The sequence below is a fragment of the Uloborus diversus genome, chromosome 5, assembly GCF_026930045.1.
Source record: "Uloborus diversus isolate 005 chromosome 5, Udiv.v.3.1, whole genome shotgun sequence".
Lineage (NCBI taxonomy): Eukaryota > Metazoa > Arthropoda > Arachnida > Araneae > Uloboridae > Uloborus > Uloborus diversus.
Genome location: NC_072735.1, coordinates 127867832 through 127877396, shown reverse-complemented (window position 1 = coordinate 127877396; position 9565 = coordinate 127867832).

The following is a 9565-nucleotide window of genomic DNA, read 5'->3' as shown; positions in this document are numbered from 1 at the left end:
ATATTATAAATTAATTATTAATAAGATCCCTAATAATTATTATATATATAGCACAACTATATATGTGTGTATGTAATAAATGCACACAGCTAGAGCCATAACATGCAATTTATTCCGCGAACCCCAGAACAAACTGCATGTGAATAACAATACAAATTTAGCCTAACTCGACGTACTACAACTAACTACAAGAAAACCAGCTAAATTTGCACACGGCCCACCGCCGTTAAATGTCTGTCGGCAAAAGGCACAAGTCTCTGCAATGGGGGCTGTCGGAGAGCGGGAACGACACCAAAGCGTCGACAACTTGTCATCGGCGGTGTTTGTGCCCCGGGGCCCTTGTCACTTGCAGCCAACACTGAAGTCCAATGCATTCATTCGAACCTCTCTCGTCGGGGGTGGGTTCGGGGGCGAATTCGAAAAGCGCGGAGAGGAGATGATTGCCGATGTCATCGTTTATCGCCTGCGAAAGACTGACCTTTTCGGACCTGTCAGTTGGTCAGCGCGCGGCAAATGACCGCTCGCGTGGTGGCTTTTCTCTGCCCCTCCGGCCCGTTTAGTGTCCTCGTCGCTGGCTGTCAATTGTCCGCGAAATATCGGATGTCGCTCCTCGATGACGAGCCATAATGGAAAGCCCTGTATTAGCGCGGTCCTGTATTTAGCGCATTTGCTTGGGAAGGGAGAGAGAGAGAATTGTGCTCCGACATTTTGGAGCTGTGGGAATTGGGGTTGAGACAACTTTTCTCCACGCTCTCTCCTGGATTGGGTATTTGCTTCTTGATTAATTGTTGGAAGGGAAATATATCTACTGCGAGATGTTACTTATGAAGGATAATTAATTTGATACAAAAGTAATAAAACATCGGTACTTGTAGCATGAAAAAAAAAACAGATTATTGATACTGTTTCATCGCAAAAGCTGCGTTGGGCTAGTAAGCAGCATAATCCACAAATTCTTCGTTTTTCATTTTATTGCATTTTTGTAATCTGTTTGGTTTTAGTTTTCTCGCACAACCTGTATTGCTTTGTTTCCGCTGAATATCAAGTACAAAAGATACGTCAAATTTCAATCTTTTTTTTTTTTCTTTTTTTTGAAGATTTTTCTTAAAAAACGCGTTAGTTTCAAATATCTCACACATTTTTGTAGATACTGCTGTTTACCTGCGCAGTGCAGTGTGGTCGTGTCTCGAGCGTCACTGCAATGGTTTATTCCCGATTAATAAGAGACTCATAAATACTGGAGGAATCTAAATAAAAAATAATGTAGAGCAATATTTCAAAAATGTATTACAGAAAAAAAAATGCGTAGAATAATTACCACAGTCGTAGGAATTGATCGCCATAGGGATTGAAACTAAATACAATTTGTCTCCATTTTTCTGGACTATATACTCTTCTTGATACAGGGAGACGTTATTTTAAAACTAAAATTACCTTTACCTAAATAATGATGCCAAGGGTGGATCCAGCTTCTAGTTTTAGAGGGGATCATCATCATCACCACCACATCAATCGGAAAAGCAAAAGTTCGTTGGTATAATATTCGGGAACAATAAAAACGTCTGGGACTCGACTCAATAAATTTCACCATATTGAAATCTCCAAAACGCAGATGAAAATATCTTTGGTCTACCGGGACATGGAGTCCTTTGACAGGGGTGCCCACAGGGGGATTATGGCGCAAGTTGCACCATCAAAATTTTTGGGGGGGATTTTTCAGTTTTTTAAATTTTTCTATTTAAATTTATTTATTGATTTTTATTTCTGATTCAAGCTATTTATTTTATTTTATTTTAATCTGTTTATATTTCATTTCATTTAACTATTTAGTTTGTATGCGTGTGTATGTATGTTTGTCACTGGCGTATCACAGATCTTTTCTAATAAAATAATGATGATAATAATGATTAAAAATAAATAAATAAGCAAATAAATAAATAAAAATGTTAAAAAAATAAATTAACATATTTTTAAAAAATAAAAAAAAAGAGCTAGAAAATAAAAAAGGGGGGAACGAGGGTTGAGAAAAATTGGGGAAGGGGGATTTGCGCTATTTAACTTGGGGGGGGGGCGTCCCTGAGTCCCTGACCACTCCCTAGATCGGCGTTTAAATGTTACATCGACGCATTAAGAAAAGCTAAGTAATTTTTGTATGACTAAATAAATAAAATGTTTTTAAAAAATATAATAAATAAAATAGAACAGTGGAATGATTTATACTAACGTGCCCAGTTCCATCTGTACAAGCACTGCAGTGCTTTCACCTTGTTAGCACACAGCTCAGCAGTATTGGGTAACCCTCAAAGAAAAACAATGGAGAGCAATATTTGGGAAATAAATGAAAGAGATAACTGCTTAGAATAATTGCGTCCAGGGGGGCAGCAAGCGAGGGTGAGTAAACCCCCCATAACCCTTAACATTTTGTACTGTAACTGTGGGAATTAAAGTTTAAAAAGAACTCTTCCCTACTCTCACACATACGTATATATTTTTCCTTAATTAATTGTTGGAGGTAAAAAAAATTACGGAGACAAAAGTTTGAAAGGAAAATTTACTTTAACTAAATAATATGCAAATGCATGTGAAAATATTAGGAAAATTTAAGTAAGCAATTAATGAGGAAAAAAATGGAGAATGCGGTGTTTAAAAAACCCCGGCAATGGATTCATCAGTGTTGTCGACCCCCCCCCCTCCCATCCATCCAGTAGGGCTCTTGCACTTAAGCAGTGGATTAATCAGATTTGGACCCGACTCATCAATATTGAGCAAATTCATATAAGAAACAATTTAGAGCTGATTTTAGGAAAAGTAGGGTCGAGCTAATTGTTTGGAAAGGGAAAGAGAGAGAAAGCCGTCGGACAACGTTGAAGTTTTGGCTGGAGAAATCTCCATGGATTGTTTTTGTCTAAAACATTTTAATAAGATCGATTATTTTATCCTGAACTGTAATTCAAAATATTTTTTAAGTGAAAAGCTCTAAACATGACCGTCAAAGTTTCTCTAATTATTTTTAATCACTCCTGTGAGAAAAAAAAAAAACCCCTCAAAATATTGTGGCAAAAAATGAAATGTGTGTAAACCACAGCCTAAAACCAGTGCCAGGCATACATTCTACCGCAGGCCACAAGCTAAACAGTAATATAATTTTGTAATTTTACTAAAATATTTTTAATGTTAAAATGGAATCTCCTATGTACAGATTTGCGAATGGTTCACCCTTAAAAAGCGAGAGAAAAAAAGTTTTCAAAAAAAAAGTTAGCTTTTTTAGGAGCAAACTTGCTCTTCAGGTTTATTTTAGTACATAGAACCAGTTTATATCAAGCGTAGTTGATGATGTATATTTTTTTCCCCCGAGTTAGTAAAAATACTTCAAAAAAAAAAAAAAAATCTTGATTCATTACATTAATCCATCAATAGGATTGCAGTAGTATGTACGCGCTCTTATAAACACGCTTTTATTTATTTTTTTAAAATCGCATTTAATGCTCAGGCTTATATCCGAATCTAATTTGCTCTTCAGTTCATCGTTACATCGAGAATTCCATATCAGCAATTTAAAAAATAAAAGCAATATTTCATTCAAAATAAAATAATAGTATAATGTATTAGGTTGTTTATATAAATTCATAATTGCAAATGGCATTGTTATGCTTCTTAAATCGTGTCCTTATAATTGGGATTATTTTAAACAATCCGTCATCATCATCAGTGTCGGCACGGCAGCCCTGTAGGCCTCATCTTCAGAAGCCTTTCCCATTCCAACCTCCCACCAGAAATTGACCTCCTGTTAACTTTTAGAGTGGCAAAATTTTCATCTAGGAAGCCCCTCCGTTTCTTCGTATAAGTCTTCCTCTTGGATCTTTAATCAGTCATCACTCCTTATTAAATGAATTACCACACTTCTTAAAACCATTAATCGGATTACCTTCTTAACACAGTGTCTATGTAGCGAAAAATCAATCCAATTTCAACGATTCAGGTATCGTTGTTTCAAAATCATTTCTCGGTGCAAGACCCAAGTATAACCTGTGTAAGTTAATCACTTGCGGTGCAGTACTTTAGTGGTCAGCTTATAAACGGTGGTCAACTTACAGAGGACGATATAAAAATTCTATAGGACAAATTGCGTACCAGACAAAAGCGCTCAATTTAGAAAGGTGGTCAATTTTACTGGTTTTACCATTAGAGGGCTCCGCTTCTTGCTTACTTCGCTCGTCAACCTAAGTTCGCTACCTGCGGTGGCTTAATGCAGTTTGCGGTGGGTGGTAATGGATGATTTTAACAACTGGATGTCTTCAGGATATCCTGGATGTCCGGCCCCTTATGATTTAGAGGAGTGAGACAGGACAGAATGGCTTCCCCTGGATTTCTAGTATACAACGGTGCTAGTATTAACATGGAAGATATTGACAGTCTGGACTACACAACACGTCGCACTGGTACACTAACATTTAAAGCATCTGAGAAACACGTTATTATAAACGGAAAAACTACAACGCACACAACAGTTGTTTGCGCCGAAGAACTAATTTATTCAAAACAGGAAAGGAAAAATGAGGGGAAAAAATCCAGCCATGCATTAAAGTAGGCCTAACGTGGCTGCGAAATGTCATCTCAGTGTCGGAAGGAAACCTCAAAAGACCTGCTAAAATAAAATACTTTCATCGCATGTGACGCGTCACAGAGTGTTAATGGGACAAGCAGAGTGAAGCCAAACACATGTCGGTGTCACTCAGCCGTCAAGTCCGCTGTTGACAGAAGCGACGACTTTTTCTTTCTGCTGGCTAAAAAGGTTCCCCCTCCAGTATGGTATCGATCAAAAAACCTTCGTTAAGCTATCGAAAAGAGAAGAGATAAATATCCCCCCTCCCCGAGCTAAAATCATAAACTGATAAATTCATTTCGTTCTGTTTTCTTTCTTGAAGGTGAAATTTTCATGTGCGGGATTGAAATTTGAAAATCAGTATTTTTTAAAATTGTGTGTTTTTTAATTAAGTATGTGAGCTCATTGATATAAACTACTAGCTGGATCATAGTTATAAGGGCAAGGATGAAAGTTTTCAGGTTTTTTTTTTTTTTTTTTTTTTTAATTTTTACATTTTCGTTGATCATGAATGATGTCCTGTTGGGTACTTCAGCTTTGTTTAGCGTGGCTTAGAAAAATAAAAAGAAATTGCTTTTGAATCATATTATGAGATTTGTTGAACAATAAAACACAAGTTATTGAACTTTTATAATTTCGCTCTGTTGAATAATAATAAAAAATAAAATTGTATAATGTTGATGCGCTTGTTTTTTAAAATCTATATTAAATTGAAATTCGAATAAATACATATACATATATAGAAAAATTTTATGATTAATCAAGAATTCCCACCTGAAAAGATCTATGCTGCCGTGGGCAGGTAAACGGCAGTATCTGAAAAATGATTTTTCGAGATATTTAACGAAATATGTTTTAAATTAAATACTAACAATATGAAAATGTTGGAATTGAACGTTTTTTCGCACTCTTTTTAGCGGAAACAAATAAGCAAGCTTGTACAATAAAGCTAACGTACAACAGATGATAAAAATGAAAAAAAAAAACAATACAGTTACTGCCCTTTACTTGCCCACGGCAGAAATGGCGCAGACTACGCCAGTTTTCGAAGGGGGCTCATTCTGGAGGCACTCCGTAGTATTTGAAGGGGAATGCCATTGCTCTGGGGTGGCGGGGTAACCCTGGATTAATCATTTATTTTTGACTTAAATTGTTTAGATATTTAAATTATTTTTTATATTTATTTTTATTACTTAAATATTCGTTAGGAGAAAGCACATGCGACTCACTAGTTCTCGGGCTATGTTATAATATCAGTTTTACACTTTTTATTTCACAAACTAAGTTTATGACACTGAACACATCTCACTATATAATCCAATAAGTTATTGTTGAAAAACATTCTTGAACCAACGAGCTGAATTTTTTTTCCACTCTGTGTGTCTGCGATACAGATTAAAAATCAAAAAATAGTCTACAGGACAAACCGATGAAGTTAAAATCAGCACTGAGGAATGCTTAAAAATATACAAGTACATGCTACCTGTGAATTTTATCAAAGAAAAACTGTCAAAATCTTCTGCGACGCACATCGCAGTGTCTGTTACAGGTCTCTTGAATACTAATAAGAAGTTGTTGAAATCATTCGCCTTGTTATGTAATTTTTTGAGAAATATAATAAATTACAGTAGATAACATCAAAAATCCAAACGTACTCAAATTTAAGTCAGTAAGCTTCAAGTCAGTTTTTTTTTAGAAAAATTAATTTAATTTTCTTTGTATGGGGGAGGGGGCGTCGGTGTATTTTCCCAAAATTCATTGCATTGTCTTTTTTTAAATTCTGTACAATAGTTCCTCACTAGTACACGCAGTACTGTAAACATTTTTTTTAAAACTTTTTGCTCAGTAAACAACGAGAGTTAATCCCCGTTCCAGATTTATTAAAAAACGTCATTACATACTGTAGCGCTATGTGCTGTTTTGTAATGCACATACCTATTGTATAACCACTTTATTTCATTAAATGGTACATTATTTTCCTAAAAGTTATTTTCTTCATCGTTTTCGAAAATCTGAACAATTCGAAAATCCGAACTACTCGTAGTCTCAAACAGTAGGGATTTTCGACGTTTTTGAACATTTAGAAATTTTATTCTACTGTATCAATTTGCACTATTTTCACTAAAATAATTTATTTTACATTAAATTTTTAACATGGCTCTTAAATCACCCTAACTGGCAGAATTACCTGGAAAAAGGTTAATGATCCCCTTTAAATGTATTTTATGTCCATTGTTTTCTAATTTTGGAAAACTATCCAATACTATTTCATATCAATTGATACTATAACCATGGGTGCCGCTTTAGAGTACTGAAGACAGAATTTTGTCTTAAAGAAAAAAAAAAAGGTGGCCGGATTTCCATCTTTCAGTTAAAAGGTCAATCTTTTAATTGGAAAATGGCAAGCCGATTTTCTTTAATGTCGGAATTCAGTCTTCAGCACTGAAAAACGGTACCCGTGATCAATAACACTACAAAAATACGAGGCAGTCAGTCTAAAATAAGAGAAATTTTAGATCATTATTATCCTGAGTGTTTGTATTGCTTCCTACGGAAATGAATTTTGAGTTTTACTACTAATCGTGTTTTCCCCTTCCTTCACTTTAAATGAAGAAAATTATGGTCATTGTTATGAACAGTTGTTTTCATGCCAATATTTTCTGAGGAAAGAACTTATTTACTTCTTTTTCCCACAATTGTTTTTTCATAAGCAAGTTTTTTTCCCCCTTTAACCAAATGTTTTCACTTATAATTCAACATAGAAAATTGATATCATTTTCTTGTAAACTTACTGTTTAATATTTTGTTTTGTACGACCAAAACTTTGTTTCTTCAAATGCATCCTTTTTTACTGAACTTAATTTCACAGAAATGTTTTCTACCCCTGCTAACTCTATACTGGAGTGATTTATTTATTTCCATACGTGAAACATTAAAAAAAAATGTTTATTTTAGCAAAGTAAAATTACAGAATAATATTCTTAATAGCTTAAAATAACTTAATATACAATATACTTCTTACATCATTTTAAGTACCCTAAATGGGAGAAAAATGCTTTTTTTTTTTTTTAAATCCGTTTTCAGTTTTGAACTGTTTTATCAACTAAGTTCCTCGAAAAATTATGAGTCTTTTTAAAAAAGCTTTAAAAATGAAGAAAAATAAAAACTCATAAACTTTTTATGAATTCATGCCATATTCATTAATTTAATTCATAATTTTAAAAAGATTGAAGACGGCACTCGTTAATTCTGCTTCTGTTCGTTTCACCTTGGTTAAATCTCAGTTCTCAATTGAACGAAAAAAAGAATTTCTTTCCATCTAAAAGAAAACGAAAATCATGACCTGGAAAACAAAATTATTATGTTGATAGTGCGACCCTTTTTGCCAAAATCGTAACATTTCCCACTTTTCTTCTCTTTTTGTCGCTGTTCTTATTTTTTTTCTTTTATCAATGTTATTATAATTATTTACTGAACAATTAACTACGTTAAAAAACAATTTTTATTTGCTACAAATAGGGTACCTAAAAATGTCCAGTACATAGTCCAAAAAGAAGGGGGAAAAAATGAATCGGCGAAAATAATTGCAATTGATCATAGGTAAAAAATAGAACTAATTTCGCCTGAAAACATATGGCATGATTTTACTGGAAAAGTCCCTTTTTAACACTTTTTTCTGAAGTGTTTGCCCAACTACTTAAAAAAATTACAAAAAAAAACTGAGTCACTTTGAAATAGACGAAACATTTTTCTCACTATTCCATCTCAAAAAATGAGTAACAAACAGAAAAATAGTTATATTGCTTTCCAATGAATAGTTTTTATTTCGTAACTTTCACTCGTTTTTGAATAGTAGAGTAAATGACACGCAAAATAAGAAAGGAAAACAACAATTAGTTTTCAAATTCACAGCAAAAACAATGTTCTTGACGCTGAAAATGTATATAACTGGGAATATTTATCATTAGAATGGGTCCACTTCTACTTCAGATACAGGCTCATTTTCAGAAATTCGGTATAAAGAAATAAATGAGTACGAAAACAAATGGAATGTTCGTTGTAACGAAAGAAATAGTAATTGCTGTAACGAGTATGTTTTAATATTAATCCTGTTTTTATGTTACATATCCATGGATAAGCAAAGAATACATCCTATGCAAATATTTTATTGCGGAGTTTAATTTGGAAGATGGACGCAAATATTTTGTAGCAGTAACCATTCTTCTTCTCGAGTTACGTTAGTTTTACTATGTTTCAAGGGCGGATTCAGAGGAGAGTCAAAGGGCAGCTGACCCCCCAGTGACAAGAATTTCATTATGATTATTTTGTAACTAAAAATAGTAAATGCACATAGAATCAATGTTAACCCTGCTTTGTTTGGTTCTTCTCAGCGCGTCATAATTCAAGGGATTAACTGGGGCTATCGCTATTTTGAGTTCTTTGTTCATTTAAAAAAAAAATTTAATTTGAATTTTGTCATCTTGAATTCAAATTATGTTTTTTACAATCACGAGTGTGTGTGTATGTATGCGTGTGTGTTTGTGTGTGGAGGGTATGTGTGGGTGTGTAGGCATGTGTGTTTGTGTCTGTGTGCAGGCATGAGTGTGTGGGTAGTTGTGTGTATGTGTGTGTGGGGGTATGTGTATGTGTGTGTAGGCATATGTGTTTGTGTCTGTGTGCAGGCATGAGTGTGTGGGTAGTTGTGTGTATGTGAGTATGTGTGTGCATTTGTGTGTGTATGTGTTTGTATATGTGTGTAGGTGAATATATGTATATGTGTGTAGGTGCGTGTATGTAGGCGTGTAAGTGTAGGATATTGACGAAACCTGGAGACGGTTTTCGCTAGAGGTGCAGCATCGTGAGGACCCGGTCGACGGTGATGCTGTGGAGGGTGGCGGTGGGAAAAATGATAGGACATCAAAAACAGTCAAATGAAAGCAATAAGCAATCGTGATTGCTCAA